Raw genomic sequence first — 23,668 nt, forward strand, 5'->3', positions numbered from 1 at the left:
GTCATTTTTCTATCGAGAACGACTTAACCAGCATGATTACTTGTCTGGTTTCTTCGCTCGTTGCGAAAATATGAGCAGCAGCATGCCTTTTTTAAATAGCCCCACACGTTTTTGTATTTCGTAACTCAGTTCCTTTCTTCAAGACATTCTTAAAAAGTCTCAACATGGACGTAAACGTAGCAATGAACTTCATAAGAAACAAAAACTCGGATGTGTAATACCATTTTGTAGCACTGTATACCACTGCGGGATGGAAAAATGGGGCACAATATGCGAATATGCTTAAAGTGGTAACCATGGACAATGATGCACTTCCTATGAAGGTTCAAAGTGGTTCAAATGGCTCTCAACCCTATGGGACTTAACTTCTGAGGTCATCAGTCTCCTAGAACTTAGAACTCCTTAAACCTAAGTAACCTAAGGACATCACCCACATTCATGCACGAGGCAGGATTCGAACATGCGACCGTAGCGGTCGCGCGGCTCCAGACTGTAGCGCCTAGAACCGCTCGGCCTCCACGGCCGGCTCCTATGAAGGAATTCACCATTGCTTCCAGCTTTTGCTGCTAAAGTGTATGTAGTAATGATGGTACTGGCAATGTGTTGGAGCACAATGTATACTGGTTTTAGGAATGCCAATCTTCTGTTCAAGCTATTGTGTTCAAGTGCGTATTCATTGGAACTGAAACGACAAGAGCAACTCTGACGGCTTCGTCCGTGTGAGTTCTGTGGCAACTGTGTTTCCTTCGGTTGTAACTTCCCGTTTCCTGAAGTATAACAACAAGACGTCAAAACATCTACCAGGACGATGCAACCTTGTCAGGATATCACTGTGCATAAAATTCCTCTCCCTGAGAATTTTATTCCTTTCATCGACCATAATAACAAAACAGTAATAACCATACAATTTTTATTCAAGGACTGCATTTGCTGCTCACCTCGTTTGAAAGTACTAAAGTACTGCGTTGCACGTAAACGTATTGTAAATAAGAAAACACTTATTCAATTACTTGTGTGCTAACTTGCGTTCTCCGCACATGAGAAGTATTTCTACCTTAGCATCGTTGGTTTGCGTTATACTAACACAAACCTTCAGCTGAAAATGGTTGATTGATTGAACGGTGTGAAATATCCTTGAGGTACCACTGGTTCACTTTCAATTCCAAGAAGTGGTCGAGTTTACTCAATGTACCTGCGCCGTGAGCAAATACAGGAGATGCGAAATTATGTTTCCAAAAACGTCATGTTGACGTGAATGGTACATTTTTGAACAGGTCCTTAGGCGAGGAAGCGCATTACTTAATTAAAAAAACGGTCACAGGTTCGAATCCTGCCTGGGGCATGGATGTGTGTGATGTCCTTAGGTTAGTTAGGTTTAAGTAGTTCTAAGTTGTAGGGGACTGATGACCATAGATGTTAAGTCCCATAGTGCTCAAAGCCATTTTGGACCAAGATTCATTGCACACCTTTTTTAAATTATTTTTTCTTGTTAAAAAGTTATTTTTGGTGATCAAGATAAATGGCACACCCCGTGTACGCTTGTGAGGGAATTATTTGTGTATTTGCAGTAAAGAAAGACCTTAGCATTCTACTTGTGACGAGACGATCGAAACTTTGATGCAGAAACTAGAGACCGACACGGCAGTTTGCTGCTTTCGGCGACCCCGAGACGCGGTACGGTGACAGAAGCCCCGAAATTGCCGTGGCTGCCATACGAATTACCAGAGTCGGTTCCGAACATCTCCCAGAGAAATATATTTCGCGCAGGCCACCGGAATAGAATTCGGCACGGTCGGCGTGCCGCATCCCTCGCGATCGAAATATTACTTTGTTACGCGCGAGGGGCGTGCGGCGGCGGCGGCGTCTTATGAATATATGCATGGCGGTATCGGCGGGCCGCTCTGCACGTGCGGCCGATTCGTCAGGTCGCCGCGTCCCGCCTAGACAAGGCGGCTGGCCGGGTGCACGCCGCGACCACGGCGGCTGTAGCGGGCCAGGCGGGCAGCCTACTACAAGGCGCCGGCAGGGTTACCACTAGAGTTGTACAAGTACCGTTGGCTTCCGCAGACTACCGCAGGGAAGCGTGCCCTACGGTAGTATTCCTAGTAGCTTTGGTCACTATCGTACCCGCGTTACCTGTACGCTGGGTACACGCTGCGACCACGGCGACTGTAGCGGGCCAGGCGGACAGCCAATCACAAAGGCACCTGCAGAGTTATCACTAGAGTTGTACAACTACCGTAGGGTTCCGCAGACTGCCACAGGGAAGAGTGCCCTACGGTAGTTTTCCTAGTAGCTTTGGTCACTATTGTTCCTGCGTTTCCTTTACGTTGGATGTGTTGCGTGCCAGTCTGGCGTCAGTTGATAACGATCGCTTTCTTTACGTATGCGATCAGTGACTTACTAGATTCCCTTAAAAACCGGAAGCGATGAACCATCTAGAAACTGGATTGGGATATGTAAGGGGGAGGGTAACATACGGAACATTTTGTTCTACATAGATATCTTCTTGTCTGTTTTTATAGCTAAACTGAAATTGTCAATGTTTAATTTCAGTTTTATTAGAAAACTATTAATTTGCAAAGTGGAGCAGAGGGATTTAGTAGGAAAAATAAAAGAAAGCAATACAGATTTTTCATACACTTGTAAGGAGCGTGTCAAAACTCACCATTACAATGATTAATATTACATTGAATATCGAAAACAATGTAGCCAACTTACGGCTGTTTTTTGCTTTGTGTAGGATTAGAAATAAACATGCACTCAGATATAAACAGTAACAGTCTGTGGCCGAAACATCGGAGCGCGATTCTAAGAATTTTTGTGAGACGTGTCGATAGTGTTGGGCGAGAGCTCGGAGACAGAAGACGTGTCACGCTGCCCTCACGTCGGTGATGGCAGATCTTACCACATTCATGGAATAGCCTTAAGTTGGCTATATTGTTTTTGATACTCAGTGTAATAATTAATCAATGCAATGGCGAGTTCTGACACACTGGCTATATTATTTTCGATAATCAATGTAATATTTAATCAATGTAAATGAGAGCTCTGACACACTCCTTCCGCAGTACTACTTGCATTCTACATATATGGGAACTATTTCTACCTTATCTTTGTTGGTTTACGTTATACTCACACAAACCTTCGGCTGAAGATGGTTGATTAAATGAATGGTGTCCAATATCCTTGTGTTTCCGTTTGTTTACTGTCAATTACAAGAAGTGGTCGATTTTACACCATCTACCTTTACTATGTGCAAATCAGGAGAGCAGAAGTCAGTTTTGGGTTATGTTTCTAGAACCGTCATGTCAACCTTTTTGAACAGGTCCTTAGGCGAGGAAGTGGATTACCCAATTAAAAAATATATTGGGTGATATGTAATAAAGAGGTACCGCTGTTCTCATATTCGTAAAGAACACAAATGCTTGAAAGGTTATCATGTTGGTGAATAACGCAGAGGTAGATCAACTTCACACTAAAACATATCAGACATCACTTCAATACTTCGTCCAGATTGTATTAAATAAATTTTTGTTATTCGTATATAAGTTTCACATTTGAAAAAATTAAAATATTAATAAAATAAAAACAATAGTCATATAGACCATTCTGCTTTTCTGAGTGTAGACTGTGTAACACAGAAAATGCATATAAAACACCTTCTGCACCATCCAAAATTTTTCGGCATTTAATATCCGTTGGTAACTTGTACTGTACTTCTCATTCTGAATATACAAGCTTTATTACAGAAACTATAGTTAATATGTAATCGATGTAATAGTGTATTTGTTTCTGACCGTATATAATTTACTGTAATTATAATTTAAAAGTTGTAAATTACTCGCAAATAGCCAAGAGACTTTATTTTACTGCATCGATAGGGACGACAAAGTGACCGTAGCTGTGCCGTTGTTTATCTTTGCGTATGGAGAGTATCTGTCGCGCTCCGAGTAGAGAGGAAAGCAGAGCAGCTTTAGCGACGAAAGAGTGCGGGAGCTTTTGATTGGTGGGCCCGCAGACGCGAGGTGCAGCTGAGACCGTGCCAGTGTATGCACACCTAATTCGTTAATCCGCGAGTATTGCGAGCACGGTTGTAGTGGACAGGCGGAGGAAGCCGCAATTCTGTTGGCTATCCCATAAATATTCGTGGCTCTGGTGACGACTCATGGTTCTCAACCATCAGCAGCAGCTCAGTATTGTAGTCGGCTACATTCTTCATCCTCCGCAAAGCTACAACATTGTAGGACTGTTAAGTGAAAAAAAGATAAACAACCTTATAATAACCTTATGGACGAATTATCCTGTGGGATTTCTCTCACAAAGCATGTATAACTTGAATAATAACTTGCAATAGTTAAAGCCTGTGTTGCCATTGTCCTCAGACATTATATCCTTCCCTTCTCATATAGCCACCGAGTGTTATAAAGATATGAAAATTGATTAACTATTTACTGCCAGCTTATTTGCTAATGACCACTTTCGGTCTAAATTTTCTGCCACAGTAACTGTACATTCTTATATAGCTTAAAAGAGGCTTAACTCATTTGCAATTTTGAGTATTAACATCGTTCACTTAAAGTAACGTAAGATTTCACTGGCGAAACTAATAACTACAGATACAGCACAAATTAAGAGTGTGCGTCTTCATTTACCCTGTACTTGCTTTCGTGAGTAACTTCTGCTGGGTTGGTATGTATTTTATTGTTGTATATTAAAAGTGAAATCAATTGCTCATTCACTTGAAGTAAATTCAGTTCAGTCTCTCAGTAATCAAAAGCAAATTGCTTGCCTTTTTCCAAATTTTGCATTGCTTCATGCTGACGTCACTGAAAGTCATTTTTTTTACATAACCAAAGTTTAGTTAGATTTATTGAACCAGTAACTCCATTTAATTTTACTGTCAAAATTAAGTATTTCGCAATAAGTAACTGCAAATTCATTGCTTTCTGATTTTTTTCTCGTGAACTGTTGTGTTGTGGAAAGAAGTAACAAATTTCTGTAGCCATTCTAATGATTATTTGCTTAAATTTCTTTGCCATTACCTTTCTTAAGATTCTGGAAATTCGTTGCCCTAGTGGGCTGTCAACCGTTTGATTATCCCCTGTTCAGCTAATCATTATTTATTTGCAGTATCAGTATTTTTGGTTTCAAATATTACGTGGTACCCTTTCCCTCTTGTGTGGTTCATGAGTGATTTCACTATTTGCACTATATTCCACCCATTTCAAAACTATCCTCAATATTTAGATTAAGTTTAGAATAGGTTCCTTCTTCAGAAACGTTTGTTGTACACTTTCCTCCTGCTAACCGGTTTTGTTTTCCTTCGGCAACGAGAACTTTACTCATCGCAAAATTTCATTAGGCATAAGCGATCATGGTCAGTTATATCGCATTTCAGTAGGCTAATTAGGACGGGGAGATTACAGCTGTATTTGCATCAAAACTAATTGCTTCGGTAACATAGAAAAGGAGATGTTATGCGATCAAGAAAGTTTCATTACCTGTAAAATTCAATTTGTATTCTGTAAGGACGTAAAATACACAGTGGACTAACACTAAATGAAGTGCGGTTTTAATTATGTGCAAAACAAACAACCAAATAAACATAAAGACAAAGAGAAGTCGTAGGCTCCCTGTTCCTGTCTTACATATTCCACTGCATTCCGTTCCCTACCAGTGCCACCAATACTACCGGTAATGCTATCGTTTACTGCGTCATTTACTTACCGCACTATCGAACCATACTGATGGTAGAGTGCTGGTGTATCTGCAGCTAAAGCTCGGGAGCGCTTACGTGACCGACAGACGATTCTTGTTAAAACGTCGAAGGCGTGGTGACTGATGATTCTCCCGCTCCCTACAGTTAATTCTACGGTTTAATTCAAAAAGAAGAATCGGAGTTCAAGAACAAACCACTCCTAAAGCCACAAACGGTAGCAACTCCAACGCCCCTAAGCAGAAAAGAGCTTTTAGGGTAGGATATGGGTGGAGTGGAGTTCAGGCTGCGGGTTGTACGGACGAAGGGCTCAATTTCACAATTAACCTATTAAACATACAATACTTTTAGATAACCAGATATTAATATAATGATAGTGTAATTCCTTAAGCAGGGCTCAAACAACAAACACATCTGTTATGAAATATCTTCCGTATAATGAAGAAAATTAGGATAAGTATTTGGTCCAGCTTTCATAACAGGGGTAAAATACTGACAGTAACAACGTATAACCCCCAGTCATTGAAAGTATGTGTAACAGATACAATTTCAGCAATTAATCATAAGATGGCAAAAGCATTCTCAGTCTTAATATCATGTATGAAGGTCAGTCAAATGGAATACAGGCGGATGGAGAAAAGTAACTAAACTGTTTAGTGTTTCGAAAGAAATTGCCATAACTGCTAACACATTTATCGTACTGTGAGACAATATGGTCATTGCCTTCATGGAACTATTTTTGTGGTTGGCTACGGAATCATGAACGGCCACAGGTATGCGCCTCTTCATCCGAAGCAAATCGGCGACCACGAATGCATCTCTTCAGGGCTCCAAAAATATGGAAACTGCATGGAGAGGGATCGAGACTGTATGGTGGATGTGGATGCGCCCAAAGTTGACACCTTTCTTTCGAGTACACTGCATAAGATTCCCTGGAAAGCCCTGAGCCATCCTCCATACAGTCCCGGTCTCTCGCTATGGGATTTCCATAGTTTTGGAGTTCTGAAGAAAGACATTCGTGGCCGTCGTTTTGATTCGGATGAAAAGGTGATCGCTTGGGTTCCGAAGGCAACAGCAAACATTTTCACACGAATGTATTGACAACACAGTGGGACAAATTTGTTGACAGTTATGGCGTATACTTTTGGAATAATAAACAATATGTATACTGTTTTCCATCCGCCACGTTTTCATTTGACTGCACCTTATACATAGCATATAACAGCGTATTGGTCTATACTACCGCCACCGCCAAGTACGAGGAAGTGTTTAAAAGTAACACCTCCAAATTTCTTATGTGAAAACTCTCAAGTTATTTAAATAAAATCCCTGTTATTTATATTCTACATCTGTATTCGTGAAGTCTGCATATTTGCTACCTTCAGCCGCAAGAAGGTTCCAAATATCAGAGTACGACATGGTGATGTGTAACATATCTATCTCGGCACGTTAGAAACAGTGTATTGTAATCGAGATTCGTACTCTAAGAGTTCGTCAACGTACGGAACACCCTCTCCATCAGCATGCCAATGCCAGGCTACACACAAACTCTGCGATATCTGCTACAGTCTGCGTCTTGGGTTCACTGTCATCGATCGTACTCCATACAGTGCCCACTTGACCACTTCCAATTTTCTCCTTCTTCCAAAACTTAAAGAACACATTCGACGACATTCACTTTTATAGTGATGAAACCGTGCAAACAGAGGTGAGACTGTGTCTCCGTCAACTAAGTCAGACATTCTATTGCGACTGTATCAACAACGTGGCCCATCATTGGTAAAAATGTGATCCTCGCCAAGGTGAATACATTGAAAAATAAATATTTATTAGTAAAGAATAAATATCGTGAATTCAAAAAGTCTGAATTATTTAAAAATCTTTAAGAGTTTTTGGGCAAAATATTCGCAGGCAATACTTCTCAGCACATCCTAGTAACCACTACAACAAGCTACCATCACCATTGCTTCGCCAAACTACTTACGGAATAACTCCTACACAGTAAGATGTCCAGATTGATTCCTAACACAGAACGAATAACAAGGTGATACTACTATTAGAAATAACGTCAATACATCAGTTACGAACACAGTGAAGGTCAAGCGAAATCACTTCATGTATAAAACAATTTAACAATCTGACGACGTATAATTTAACATGTAAAATGGTTCTCTCTCACGGAGAACACGCCGCTACTCCCAGTGTGCCATCAGTAAACAGCCACACATTTCCATGCGATACCCATGGACTTCAATGCGTAATGTTCTTTGCCAGTCAGTACACCCAAAGCACCACTCAAACCCAAAACGCTGCACTATACCATCAAGGTGCAACTATCAGCTACCATAGTACTGATGTAGTGCTGCTCTGGACACACAGAAGCCTGTTTCCCCACCTCCACAGGAATCGTTATCCTCTCAGCAGGAAAAGACACCAACCGCTCCACCAGGCTGTTTTTACCCATAGCGAACACACCCCGCACTAACCGTTGCTGAGGTCCAGTCGACAGCACTGCAGCCTACCACAATGCTGGGGCTCTCGCTCGTGGCACGAAAAGAAAAGGTTCGTTCCTCTCCATCTAACAACTGACATCCATACTGTCTCTTCAGGTTCGTGTGCTGTCCGATCTCAGATTATTCATAATTTGGAAACCTAATGAACAATGAGCTGTTGCCAGAAACTCGTCAAGATGCTGCTCCAGGTTGCATTTCTCTAATCGCTGAAAAATTCTAAGAAAGACGCTGATGCATGAGTTACAAAATTTAATAGGGCCCCCCCTTTTTTTTTTCGAGACTTCTCAGCTCCAAGCGCAGCCCGAGCCGACAACCGCAACTGTCCGCACCGTGCGCTGATTTCTGCCTGCAAGCTGAGTGTTATTTGAGCGTGGTCACGACCCTAGCTTCCAAAGACATACTGCGTTCGAAACGAATTCAGATGAATATGAGTGACTTCGGTGGTGAAGAAGTAGCCCGGTTTCTAGCATGTCTGGATATGAGATTCCTTTGACAGTGTTCTTAATAAAAAATAAAAATAAAAAGAGAAGTTTAATCTCTCTTCTCGTGCTCTACCACTAAGGCTTAGAGCAGCTCCTGACAACGCCCTAGCGCAGTAGCAGCTCTGACTCTGGGCAGGAAACCAAAAGGGCTGTACATGATAAATTCATATCACAAATTGAAAATTTTACAAATTCCATAAACAAGTTCAATTCTAATCCGCAGAGGCGCTCATCTTCGTTGTAGGAATATGGCTACAACAAAGAAAAGATCTTTTTCCGCATTGCGTTCAACAAAATTAGAGTCCATTATCAACGTGCAACGTGAATTTATCCAACAATTTCACAAAGACGCTCCTTGTCATAAGCAAATTTGTGATTGGCACCGAATACTCATTGACGATGGTTGTATCTGCAAATAGAAAATGATAGATCGGTCACGAACGTCGGATGAGAGTGGTTAGCGCATCCTTGCAACCTACGATAGGAGTCCTAGCAAGACCCACAACATGGGCAAACATTGAACTTAGATTCTCCCACTAAAAGTATGAGGCTTTCTGAAGCACAGCATGAGAAGCCGTAACGTCTGTAATGGCTGACGGCCACGTTAGTTCTAGAGGACACGGAATTTTTCTGGTTTAATTTAGTGAGATGTATCCATATTTCATCATTCTTGAACGTTTAATCGGCATTATACACTAACGGAAAAGATTAAAACACCAAAGGGTGACTGATGTAGAGTAATGAAATTTCGGGATCACATTTGTCTAGATAACATTGGAAGATCACAGCTCCATACAAGCACGAGATAAGCGATTGAAAATGCGAAACTCTGATGGATTAATAAACGATGTAACTGCTATTATGAATGCCAGCATACAAATGTGCGTGCATTCTGCTGTACACGTGCCGAATGTCACTTTTTGGGACAGAGTTCCATACCTGTTTCACCTGTTCGGTCAATACAGGGACGGTTAATGCTGTATGCGGGTGGCACTCAGCTGCTATCCGACGATGTCCCAGATGTGCGCCATTGGAGCCACACCAGGTGATCGAGCAGACCAAGGCAACATGTCGACACTCTGTAGAGCGTATTTGGTTACAACAGCGGAATTTGGGTGAGCATTGTTCTGTTGGGAAGCGTCACCTGGAATTCTGCTCACGAATGGCCCCACAACAAGCCCAGTCACCAAACTGACGTACACATCTGCAGTCAGGGTACGTGGGATACCCACTAGAGCGCTCCTGCTGTCGTACCAAATCCCATCCCGCACCATAACGCCAGGTGTAGGTGCAGAGTGTCTAGCACACAGATAGATTGGTTGCAGCTCCTCAAATGACCTCCTTTTAACAAACACACGGCCATCATTGGCACCGAGGCAGAACCAACTTTCATCAGAAAACACAACAGGCTTTCACCCTACCATCCAAAGAGCTCTCTTACGAAACCACTGAAGATGCAAATGGCCGTGGTTTGTTGTCAGTGGAATGCACGCTTCAAGGCGTCTAGTTCGAAACCGTCCTTCAAGTAACCGATTTGTTACTGTTCGTTGTTGTCATTGCGGTGCCAACTGCTGATGAAATTGCTGCTGCGGATGCATCAGAGCAATACTCGGAACAAGATGGTCATCGCCCTAGGTAGTGTCACGTGGCCGTCCAGAGCCCGGTGTTCTTGCGATCTTATATCCCCGTGACTACTGCTGTCAGTAATCATATACAGTTTCTACATTCCTGCCAAGTCATCGAACGATATCGCAAAAGCAAGATACAACTTCTCGTAACCCAATCTCATTACCTCGTTCAAACTTTGTGAGGTGTTGATAACGGCGTCTTTGTCGCCTTAAAGGCATTGTTGACTAACATCAACTCACTACGTCCAATCTCAAAGGTAACTTACCCTCAACACACTTGCACCCTCTTCGTGGCACTACTAAATCAAGCCTTATCCCCGGCGCGAAAGTTGATTATTAATCGTCTTATAGATGTAGAAACGCGGCTACCACTTTCCATTGATGTTACGCAACTCAGTCGCGGTGTTACGATTATTTCTCCCATCGGTTTATTTGATTTTAGGCAGTTAAAAGTCCTATGTTACTTTCTGAACGAGCGAGTGACTAACCAAGGTTAACGGTCTCTGCGTCACTTCCGTAACCACAGTTTATGGAATAGACACTTTTTTTATTGAGAACTCTGTTACAGGAATCTCGTATGCAGGAATGCTAGAAACCGGCTATCTCACCACCATCAAAGTGATTCATGTGACTTTATCTTCATATCAGGTGGCAACCAGTTTCACTTCTTGAGGCGCGTCCGACGTTTCTAGAAAAACGCCAGTCCAGGCTGTTGCATATGAGGAGGTGGAGCAGAATAGCAGTTTCATTGCCGTTGGTGTTCCGGTTCACCAGAACCTTACATTCTGCGATTATTATCTGTCGGTTCTCGTATGAAACTGAGGTTCTGCCACACAGGGCTGCTACTCTCTAAGATCTGCGACACTGAACTTTTTAAGCTGTGTACTGCAAAAATAGAGACCTGCTGATTCGTGTGTGACAAGGAACCAATTACTGTTTTATTGTTTGTCGCGTAACACATCCTGCTCACCTAGTGTTCATAATCGTTTGAATCTTGAAATATAAACTCTTTCTCTCCATCCAGTAGCAATGGAATTGTGTGGTAATACCCTTTGTAGTTTGTGGAAAATAAATTTTTGGAGTCTACTCCTTCTATTTGAATAATCCTATGGGAGTAAATCTGCGATCCGAAATGGGACTTGACTTTGTAAATACCAATGCCCTGCACTTTTCCGACTGTTACCATTATTCTCTGAAGCCTTAGAAACACGCCGTTAACATCAGAGTGAGAAGCCTTTCACGTGTGTCCGGTTTTAGTCCTTATCGCTTCCTGGACCCTTTTGCACGCGCTTACGACGACTGCCGCTATGCTTTCGACTTGGCTAACCGTCAAGTCCACTGTCACTGATCACAAGAGTCGCTTGTTTGTTCCACCGGTCTCAGCATCACAACCACTTGGCAGGTTATTTAAGATAAATAAATTCAATATATACATGGAAAGGTAACATTATAACAGCACTGCCAAAAAAATAGTGGGAAAGATCCCAATCTAATAAACCAAAATCCTACAACATGTGCCTTACTCCAAGTTTGCAAACTGAGGCGAATCATCGCTATTTGACTATAATTTTTTTGACTGGTTTGATGTGTCCCGCCATGGTTTGATGCGTCCCGCCACGAATTCCTCACCTGTGAAAACCCCTTCATTTCAGAGTAGCACTTGCAACCTACGTCCTCAATTATTTGCTGGATGTATTCCAATCACTGTCTTCCTCTACTGTTTTTGCCCTCTATAGGTCCCTCTGGTAGCATGGAAGTCATTCCCTCACGTCTGAACAGATGTCCTATCATCCTGTCCCTTCTCCTTATCAGTGTTTTCCACATACTCCTTTCCTCTCCGATTTTGCACAGGGTCTCCTCATTCCTTACCTTACCAGTCTACCTAATTTTCAACATTCATCTTCAGCACCACATCTCAAATGCTTAAATGCTTCGATTCCCTTCTGTTCTGGTTTTCCTACAGTCCATGATTCACTACCATACAAAGCTGTATACTGTGCTCCAGAAGTACAGTCTCAGAAATTCCTTCCTCAAATTAAGGCCAATATATGATATTAATAGACTACCTTTAGCTAGGAACGCCCTATTTGCCATAGTTAGTCTGCCTAGGTAGCAGAGTTCCTTAACTTCATCTACTTCGTGACCATCAATCCTGATGTTAAGTTTCTCGCTGTTCTCATTTCTGCTATTCCTCACTACTTTAGTCGTTCTTCGATTTACTGTCAATCCATATTTTTTACTCGTTAGACTCTCCATTCTGTTCAGCACATCATGTAGTTCATCTTCACTTTCACTAACGACAGCAATGTCATCAGCGAATGTTATCGTTGATACCCTTTCACCTTGAAGTTTAATTCCACTCCTGAACCTTTCTTTTATTTCTAACATTGCTTCCTCGATGCACAGATTGAACAGTAGGGGCGAGAGGCTTCATCCTTCTCTTACACCCTTTTTAATAGGAGCACTTGGTTCTTGGTCGTCCACTCATATTATTCCCTCTTTGCTTTTGTACATATTGTATATGACCCGTCTCTCCTATAGCTTACCCCTACTATTCTCAGAATTTAGAGCATTTTACCATTTTACATTGTCGGGCGCTTTTTACAGGTCGAAAAATCCTCTTAACGTGTCTCGATTTTTCTTTAGTCTTGCTTCCATATCTTTCCTAAAGCCAAACTGATCGTCATCTAGCACATCCTGAATTTTCTTTTCCGTTATTCTGTATATTATTCTTGTAACAACTTGGATACATGAGCTGTTAAGATGATTGTGCGGTAATTCTTGCACTTGCCAGCTCTTTCCGTCTACGGAATTGTGTGGATGATGCGTCTCTGAAAGCCAAATGATATGTCTTTACTCGTGCATTCCACACCAACGTGAATAGTCGCTTTGTTGCCACTTGTCCCAATTATTTTAGAAATTCTGATAGAATGTTGTCTAATGATTCTGCTTTAATTGATCAAAAGTCCTCCAAAGCTCTCATAAATTCTGATTCTAATACTGGATCCCCTATCTCTTCTAAATCGACTCCTGATTCTTCTTCTATCGCATCAGACCAATCTTCCCCCTCATAGAGGCTTTCAACGTATTCTTTCCAGCTATACGCCCTCTCCTCTGCATTTAACAGTGGAATAACCGCTGCACTCTTAATGTTGTCACCTTCGCTTTTCATGTCACCGACGGATGTTTTGACTTTCCTGTATGCTGAGTCTGTCCTTCCGACAATCTCTACTTTTTCTGTGTCTTCACATTTTCCATGCAGCCATTTCGTCTTAGCTTCCCTGCACTTCCAGTTTATATCATTCCTTAGCGACTTGTATTTCTATAGTCTTGAGTTTCTCGGAACATTTCTGTACATCCTCCTTTCATCGATCAATTGAAGTATTTCTTGTGTTATCCATGGTACCTTTGCAGTTACCTTCTTTGTACCTATGTTTTCCTTCACAACTTCTGTGATGGCCCTTTTTAGAGATGTACATTCCTCTTCAACTGTATATTCTTTCTGGCTAATTACAATCCAGTACCTGATTTCGGAATCTCTGTCTGACCATGATGTAATCTAACTGAAATCGTACTGTATCACATAGCCTTTTCCAAGTCTAGCTTCTCCTCTTGTCATTCTTGAACAGAGTATTCACTATTGCTAACTGAAACTTGCTACAGAACTCAATTGTCCCTCCCCTCTCTCATTCCTTGTCCCAAGCCGATATTCTCCTGTAACCTTTTCTTCTACTCCTTCCCCTACAACTGCATTCCAGTCTCCCATGACTATTAGATTTTTTACATACTATATTACCCTTTCAGTATCCTCATACACTTTCTCTATCTCTCCATCTTCATCCTGCGACGTTGGGACGTATACCTGAACTATCGTGGTCGCTGTCGGTTTCTGTCGATTCTGATAAGAACAACCCTATCACTGTTCACAGTAAATTACTCTCTACCCTACCTTCCTTTTCATAATGAATCCTACTCCCGTTATAATATTTTCTGCAACTGTTGATATTACCCTGTACTCATCTGACAAGAAATCCTTGCCTTCTTTCCACCTCACTTCACTGGCCCATATTATATCTTGATTGAGCCTTTGCATTTCCCTTTTCAGATTTTCTAGTTTCCCTACCACCTTCAAGCTTCTGATATTCCACGCCCCGATTCGTAGAACGTTATCCTTCTGTTTATTATTCAATACTTTTCTCATGGTAACCACCCCCTTGGCAGTCCCCTCCAGGGGGGACTATTCCGGAATCTTTTGCCAGTGAAGAGATCATCACACCCACACCCACCCACCCACACACACACACACACAAACACACAGATAGATAGATAGATCGATAGATAGATATATAATGTGCGTGTGTGTGTGTGTGTGTGTGTGTTTGTGTGTGCCGGCCGGTGTGGCCGTGCGGTTCTAGGCGCTTTAGTCTGGAACCGCATGACCGCTACGGTCGCGGATTCGAATCCTGCCTCGGACATGGATGTGTAAGATGTTCTTAGGTTAGTTAGGTTTAAGTAGTTCTAAATTCTAGGAGACTGATGACTTCAGATGTTGAGTCCCATAGTGCTCAGAGCCACTTGAACCATTTTTTTTTTGTGCGTGTGTGTGTAAACCATTCACAGCAAATTAGTGAATTAGATATGTATGAAGTGTAATAAATAGTAACATGTAAGCCAAGTAACAGAACTATATGAATGCTGTTAAAAATTTGGCACCTCTACTCATGACAGTTAGAGGCAACACTATCGGTGATTGGATGGACAGAGTGAATAAAATTACTGGTGGCGGAAACTGAGATCCTACCATTGGTTTTTGGGCTGCACGATCAGACTAAAACACAAATTACACATGCAACAATAAATTAAGAGTATTCATGAATTTCTACCTACTCGTATTCTAATATCATGCACATGGACGGGTTCAGCATCCCAAGACGTTACAATGTGTCAGCCAGGCAAGAGGCCAGCCGAGGAAGTGATGGGCTGATTATCAATGACAGGATGATGACTTTGACAGTAACGAGCAAATTACTATGTGAACTTGGTTACGACTGAGCTGTAGCCTTAAGAAGGTGATCATTATTACACATCTTAAAAAGATTGGTTAAAATTACGAGACAAGTAAAATTACATATCTGACATAACGGATCAAATAACAGCACAGTATAATAAATAGAGTTTCTGTTGTATACAACGACAGCGTGATGCCTAGTGGCGAACAAGCTAAACTGATAACTGCAACATCTTGTGAATGCGTATATTACTCTTTATTCTCGTATTTGCTTAGAGCCTCATTTTTACAAACATGAGTGCGTGTAACGCAGTAATTACACAACCAGGAAGAAAAAGACATTTTGTACGTCACATTTGGGTTCTATAAGAATTCTCAGAGGACACCTAGTTGTAGAAGCCTGATAGCAAACAGTGGTAAACAAAAATTACCGGCAGACCTTGATCAGTGCATAAGCGTGGAAGGAGAACGATATTAGCCACAGGTTCTGAAGCATGGCTCTCAGCATTTATCAACACAACATTTTTCATAACGTTTGATATGACATCCACCCTTCGAAAATATACACCGGTGTACACCAAAATGATGGCCTACCACAATTCTCTTTAAATGTGTTGCAGGAAAATCAGTGAGAATTTTGGATTAAAACAGAATAAATATAAGATTTGACTAATCAGTTGGGAAAGAGAAGACGAGAAGAGTGGAACGAAATGTTTCGCATTTGCTGATGGTTTTTCTATACTTTTTGGAAATATGACGTATGCTGTAATATGAGTAAAGATTTCTGAAGAAACAGGGAATAGTACTGGTTTAACAATTTATGTAGAAAAAAGCAAACCTTTAACTGACATTACAAAAGCACCGAAAATCCTGGAAACAGATGTCGGGTACATAAAAAAGGTTACAAAATTTCAGTATCTTGGGGAGACAACCCAAGGAAATGACTTGGAAAGAAATGTTATAGAAGTAAAGATATATAGATCAAGAAGGACATATGGTACAACTAAAGACCATTTTAATAAAGAAATAACTGTATTAATGAAAACGTAAAGCATTAAAATACAGCAGTAAGGCCAGAATGTCTGTGTGCAAGCGAATATCTAGCACTAAACTATAGTTATGGCGAACTAAAAATAGAAGATAAGCGATTCATGAAAATATTCGATCACGGAAAGCTAAGGAACTTTGGAAATTACGAAGCAACGATGAAAATTACTGACAGAGGGAAAACATACCAGGAGTAGTGAGAAAAATAAGACGTATTTTTTGTACATTAATACCGAATCCAAGAATATAGATTAATCAAAATAATCTTCAAATATACGGGAGATAAGAAGACAAAAACAAGTTTGATTCACGAAGTAGAAAGTATTTAGAAAAAAATTATATAAAAGCTGAAGATTCAATAAGGCTGCGAATGAACATTTGAAAGAGTACTGGAAGGAAAGAAGATAACAACGAATCAGAAACTGAAACTGAGCTAACTTACAGATAATAATTCATACGGTGTCACGGTAATACTAAGGTATTATTTACTGCATTTTGTTGTGGGATTCGTACAATGTATATTTATTTATTTAGCGTACTGCACACTACATTAAGAGAATTAATGGAATATAAATAATCTAATATTTATACATTAAATATGCATATAAAGCGTACAGATCGTACAAAAGAACGAGAGGAACAATAAAAACAAATTTATAAAACGACAAAATTTACCGAAACACAACAGCAGAACGTCCATTTTGCTGATACATTCCACCACTTCTCCGTAAGCTTGCAGGAATTAACAGCGGTTTCCAATGTTGAATGTCAATAAGCAATTTTCGACTATTTGTTTAACAGTGTGCGTGCTCTAGCAGTTCCATAACCGCGTTTGGGAGAAACTATATAACTGTTGTATCATATGTTCCAAGTTAGTGCCGAATTACGAATATTCACAATTACAGTTGTGAACAAAATTATTTAGGATAGCTTTAAATAGTTCTCACCACGTGTGATAACTTTTTGTAGTAATGCTTTTGTCTAATTCGAAAATTTTAATACCATTGTTATAATCTCATGTTGGAGTCCCACCTACTTCGGGCGCTGAAAAATTCTCAACGAAAGGAGACAGTGTAATCACTGTAACACACAATAAGAATTCAAATAGAAATATTCATGTTACCATGTATACTCCCTAATATCAGTCTTTGCTCACTTCGAGACTTCATTAACTGCAGTTCTGTGCCCTGGGCATGTATTTCTATTGCGCCCAAAATCAGTTTCTGCATTTCTCTGATGGAGGTAAGGAAGAGTAGGTTTAACGTCCCGTCGACATGAAGGTCATTAGAGACGAAGCCCGTGCTCGGCTCGTGGTAAGGTTGGCGTAGGAAATCGGCCGTGACCTCACAAAGATGCCACACTGGCATTTGCCTGGAATGATTTAAGGAAATCACGGGAAACCCAAATCTGGATGGCCGGACGCGGGTTAAACCGTCGTGCTCCCGAATGCAAGTCCTGTGTGCTCCACTGTTCCACTTCGCTCTGTAGTTCTCTGATGGTTAACACTTAGTTTTAGCTTGGGACGTTAATTACTGATTGCACTACATCTGTTAAATGTGAGTTTCGGTAACAATAATTTGATGGGATTGTGTCGTTCTGAAAACTTCTCCATGTCAGGTTAACTGCGGAAAATTCTGTCGTAATGAGGGCGCATAAGGGAACTGTAATGTCACCGTAGAATTATGATGATGTGTATTATGGTAATGTGTGCTACATACTTATATCGTTAATATGAGATATACCGTGCTGAATAACACTAAGAAGGAAAGTGTGTTGGTCTACCAATGATTTGAAAGCAGAATTAAACGACAGATGTGATATGGTTCATTTTTATGTGTTTAGGTAAATGCCAAGCTTATTTATAAAATGCATCTGTATTGCCTTGTTTCCTGTGAATCAGGTTAACATTCGTGAATACGTTGCAGCTATTGCCGTACCATTCACAAGATTTAGTTTTATATACGGATGTGCTGCAATCAAGTACGTTCCGTAACATTAGATTACCACTCTGGAGCCCAAAATATATTAACGGTTTAGAAATATAATAGCAAAAGTATGAAATACAAACATAGCTCTTACTGCAGGTATGTAGTTCATTGACGGCCTAATTTCGACCGCTTGGAGTGCTGATTTCGCTTCAACTGTCAAATTTCACAGCAGTAAATGTCGTGAGCATATTATGTAAGACTGTGATAACAGATTATAAGACCAGTACATTCTTTTCACTGGTTATAGGAAGACAAAGTTCGCTTTGAAGATCTCTGCTTTGCTCATAATTTTTAGCTGGCAGTGTAAGTGCTGTAGCTTGTTTTAATGTTTTACCTGCCGTAAACACTTCGTGTAATTGTTTATGATGGTATTCGAAACAAATGTGATACAACGTTTCAGGCAAGGAAGGTCTTGAGGCTAATGGTCCGTGTTTTGTACGGGAACATTCAGTTCCGGGATGCCTGTAACTTAGAGAGCATTCTTCCACCATTTCCGCTCTCTTCAGATGCAAGTGTGCTCCAAGGCCGGAGCGTTTTTACTGGACGATTTGCGGAAGACGGAACAGGAGAAATGTCCTGCATGACAAATCCCTGATACAGAACGCACGTAAAGTATCTCAGTAATTGGAGAGATGCAGTTTTGAGCGAGGGGAATGGCTGGCATTGTCCTCGAAGTTTAACAGCACCGACTATATGTATGCTAGTTCCAGTCGGGTTTCGAAAAGCCGTAGGCTCTCTTCTTCTTTCCTATAGGACTTAAAAAAATATACTCCTACGTCAATGAATGCAGACTTCAAGTGGCTGGTTTCACCTGCACTTTTATAAGTTCGTAGGCTTACAATGTGAAATTAATACATTAAACGATGAAACTGAAATTCTGACATAAGCCGCTATCAATCACTGAAATAAAATTCAATGTAGACAAGTGAAAATTAGGGCCGGATCGGGACTTCAACCCGGATATCCCACTTTACACAGGCAGCCACCTTTACAGCTTCGGCTGTCCGAGCAAAATTCCCAAATTGCCACACACTACATACTATCTTCCATTTCCCATTACAAATGATTCTACCCGCTGAGTAAAAAGTCATATGAAGTAAACAGCACAAGTGACTTCTGCTGCCAGTCGAAAACCACAGTAAAGCTATTGTAGCTATGAAGATTCTAAGTTCACGAATCGTTTAATTTCCCGCTACCTAGTGGTATTTGACAAAACTAACACCGTGATCGGACCTGATAGTGACAATCGAGGTTTCCTGGAAGCTGTACAAATTGTCAGAACATTGGAGTGATTACGCGTAGAAGCTGTTAGTTGCAGTTACTTACGCTTGCAGACTTATTTCTGCAGTGTAATATCCTCCGCTATGTCACCGACATGGATTTTTTGCAAGTACGATACTGGTACAATTGTTTCCCATTGAGGTTTTAACCCGTACAATCATTCACAATGGAACATTTCGGGATCTGATATGGCATCACCTCTGACGTGTCTCAGATGTATCAACTAACGTTTAGTTGCTTCCACTATCACTAGATTCTTGAGGGCTGTACAATCCATTGGCGGTCCGCTTCAAATGTCGGTTCTCAATAGTGTTCCTCGAAAAGAACATCGTCTTCCCTCCATGGATTCCCATTTGACCTACCTGGTCGGTGTAATCTGACAACTGCAAAAAATCCCCCCATATAAACTGCCTCTCATGATAAATTTAATTACTTAGACTATCAAATTGATATCAATGAAGTGCCGCCTGGTATGTGGAGCAGATGGCTAGGGGACCACGGAATGATTCTCGACAGGCATTTTTTTTTTGTTTTTTGTTTTTTCACTGTTGCAAAATCTTTTAATGAAATGTCTGTCTCACACTTACACAGGGCAAGACAAGCTCTCACGATTTGTTTTGTAAATGCTGGTATGATATGGCATCGTATTGTTAAAGGGGGATCCATCATAGTATACTAAACAGCTACTTTCTCTTGAATTATAGATTGTTGTTTCGAACATAATATGAAAGTGTTTCTTACGACATGTGAGTCAATGGTGTGAAAGATTGTCTGAAATGTTTGTGATACACACGTGCATGGCGGTTTATTTACAGACATTGTGCGTATGGGACACTCTCATGACGTGTAATTTGTTCAACAAGCTGAAAGAAATTACCTAATATAGATTATTATTTTGTTCTTTGGCGTTTAAATTCTCGCTTGTTCTTTACCGTGATAACGGTTTCGAAATAATGAAGAGATTCTGGGGTGATTAGTAAATTTCGCAGCAAAATAGTCGAAGTTTTTTTCCTGTTTTTAAACATGGTGGACATGTCTCTGCTGATCATTGCTGATCGGTGCAATGCACGTCATTGGATATCACAAAATGATATGCGAATTGTATCTTGCAATCAAACCTAGAAATTATACCGAATTTGTTCATCAAACTAAAAGAACACGGACTTTGAATATTTTTGTGTGCCGCGCAGGATTAGCAGAGCGGTCTAAGGCGATGCAGTCATGGACTGTGCGGCAGGTCCCGGCGGAGGTTCGAGTCCTCCCTCGGGCATGGGTGTGTGTGTTTGTCCTTAGGATAATTTAGGTTAAGCAGTGTGTAAGCTTAGGGACTGATGACTTTGGCAGTTAAGTCCCACAAGATTTCACACACACACAAAATTTTCGTGGAAATGGTACATTTATTAACGTCACGATCGACTTTCCTTTTTAATAGTTGCTTTATTATAGGAGTCACGTTGATGTTAAATAGTCCAGCGTAGGAGTGGTAAGGGTTCCATGAGACGTCGGGGATAGCCCTTTAAGCCAACAACCCGTGCTCATTTATCAGAGTTTTGGTTTGAGGTATGTCATCATCGCACTATGTTCGGAAGATAGTGCGGTGTGATGTTGCACTCACTTTAGGCGGAAGGGGCTTCCTGCACTGCAAGTAGCCGACTTTGGAAAAAGCCATCTGAAGTGTTCTCCAGACGGACAGGGTTGTGCTACTAATTTCCCCTATTGTTTTGTCGAGGACCGACGCCTCAATGCATGACATGTACTGCGAGTGACCGCAGAGAGCCTGGTGAGTCCTGCGGCCATAGAGGTGTGGGCAGTTGCGCCACAAAGAAACACCAACCTGCATGTGCTGCGGGGCGGTCGGCGAAGCAGCTTGCCATTTGAAAAAGCATGTGTCTTACCCATAGGTGGAGGGAGGGATGGAGGCAAGGAAGAGGGCCTCGGTTATCGGCAGTTTGTGATTGTACATCGAGGAGAACGCACGTTCAACTACCGCCCCCTATGCTGTCATTTAGGGTGATGATTTTCCGCAGTACATATGCTGCATTATGACCTGCTCATTACGAGTACTGGTTTTTTCATGACAACTTCGACGAGCAATTTGAATTATGAGGCATTTCGTCCTTCAGTTGTAGTAGCTTGTATTGGCTTCGATTACATGAACTGTAGGGTGGTTTTTGAGCAGGCGTCTGTAGCGAACTCTAACGTCAAACACCGATAGATACTGTATGCTTACAGGTAATACACTTTTTGAACTCGTCTCTGTCCAACACCAGCATATCGTCAGTTGAACGTATTTCTCACCAAAAAGAATAAAGATAATAACTTACACGCCTGCCTTTTTCTAACCAGGTTGTAGGTGAAGGGCATTTTGAGCGTGTCTGTCAGTAATTTCGAGTGGTATTGCGAAATTTTTTCCCAGCAAGATAAAACCAGCTGTGCGGTATCGTCAATTTTTGAGCTGCATTGCAATTTTAGGCCATCCTTGTGTAGCATTAAGCATATGGATGTGTAATTAGGCCCAGTCTTTACGATTTATTATGTAAGTCGTATCGATGATAGCATTAGTTTCCTAACAAAAATTAAAAAAATACGCTTACCTATCCTTTCTCTCCTGCGTCTGGGCAGTCTCCATGTGTTGGAGGTACACATGGGCATTCCATCCAGCAGAATTAGATTCCAAGTCCTGGAAAGAGCACTGCCATTTTTAATTTCCCATCAATTCCAACCATGTCTGGTGGTGTAAATGTGTTAGATCAGTGCACTTGGGCTTTCGATCCAGGGGACCAGGGTTCGATTCGCAGAAATGGTACCACCAATTTTAATTTCCCACCCATTCCTGCGGGGGGGGGGGGGGGGGGGTCATCAGCACAGCTCTGGGACATAGGAATTCCCACCACAATTCGAAATTCCCAGCAAAGTTCGAAATTATCACCAAAATTCGAAATTCCAACCAATAGGGTAGGTTGGTGGAGTGGCATGATGGAGAGGGGAGGGGGTGTCTGGGGCACATGTGTAGGCTGAGAAGACATGTGACGTCATATGGTGGGCGTGGGTGGGCGTGGTCAGGGGCGGAGATGGCCGCGAGCGGTGTGGCTGTGTGCGGGAGTTGATTAATTGATTAATTGAAAGATGGCGGTGTCTTCTGGGCAGGCCACTGCTGTGGTAATACCCATCAGGCACCCCCACTTTAATTTTTTGGTGATTACCACACAACTTCATTCGCATTTGGTGTATCGAAGTTTTCCCTGATTGATATTAATCTGATGCACTATTTGGGTCAGTGTAAATCACTGATGGATCTCACAGTACTTCCATGACTTGAGTAGCAATAGTAAAACTCTGCTATTGAGACATAATTTAGGACGTTGGAGTTTACTATTGCATTAGGGCTGTTTTAGAACTTTCCCAGAGCAGCACGCCAGTTCGCAGATTCCTTTGGAGTCTCCGAAACGGGCCGTGGGCATTGCAGGGTAGTGGATTAAGCAGTCGCAATTCTACTTCAAATGGCTCTGAGCACTATGGGACTTTACATCTGTGGTCATCAGTCCCCCAGAACTTAGAACTACTTAAACCTAACTAACCTAAGGACATCACACACCTCCATGTCCTAGGCAGGATTCGAACCTGGGAACCTGGGACCGTAGTGGTCACGCGGTTCCAGACTGAAGCGCCTAGAACAGCTAGGCCACACCTTGTCCAGCTGATGGTTAAGCAAGAGCATGGCGACTCCGTGGCTATATGCAAAATGACATTTCTTTAGAATGGAGGCGCAGAGTTACCTGGCGCTTGCCTAACTGCTTTGTTAGCGAGTGGACATGGTGTGGGAGTCTGGTCTCCTTACCCCATGAGCAGGTCCAGGTAAAGCAGCGTCGTGCTGGTGCCCGGCTAATGTGTTTATTACCGTGTGACAACGAGTTTCTCCAGATGTCGCGTTTCCTAGATGACACGACGCCCCACCAAAACGGCACCCGCTAAATTGTTTCATGGACGAGATGGAGATTCATT

Source organism: Schistocerca serialis, chromosome 5, assembly GCF_023864345.2.
Source record: "Schistocerca serialis cubense isolate TAMUIC-IGC-003099 chromosome 5, iqSchSeri2.2, whole genome shotgun sequence".
NCBI classification, from domain to species: Eukaryota; Metazoa; Arthropoda; class Insecta; order Orthoptera; family Acrididae; genus Schistocerca; species Schistocerca serialis.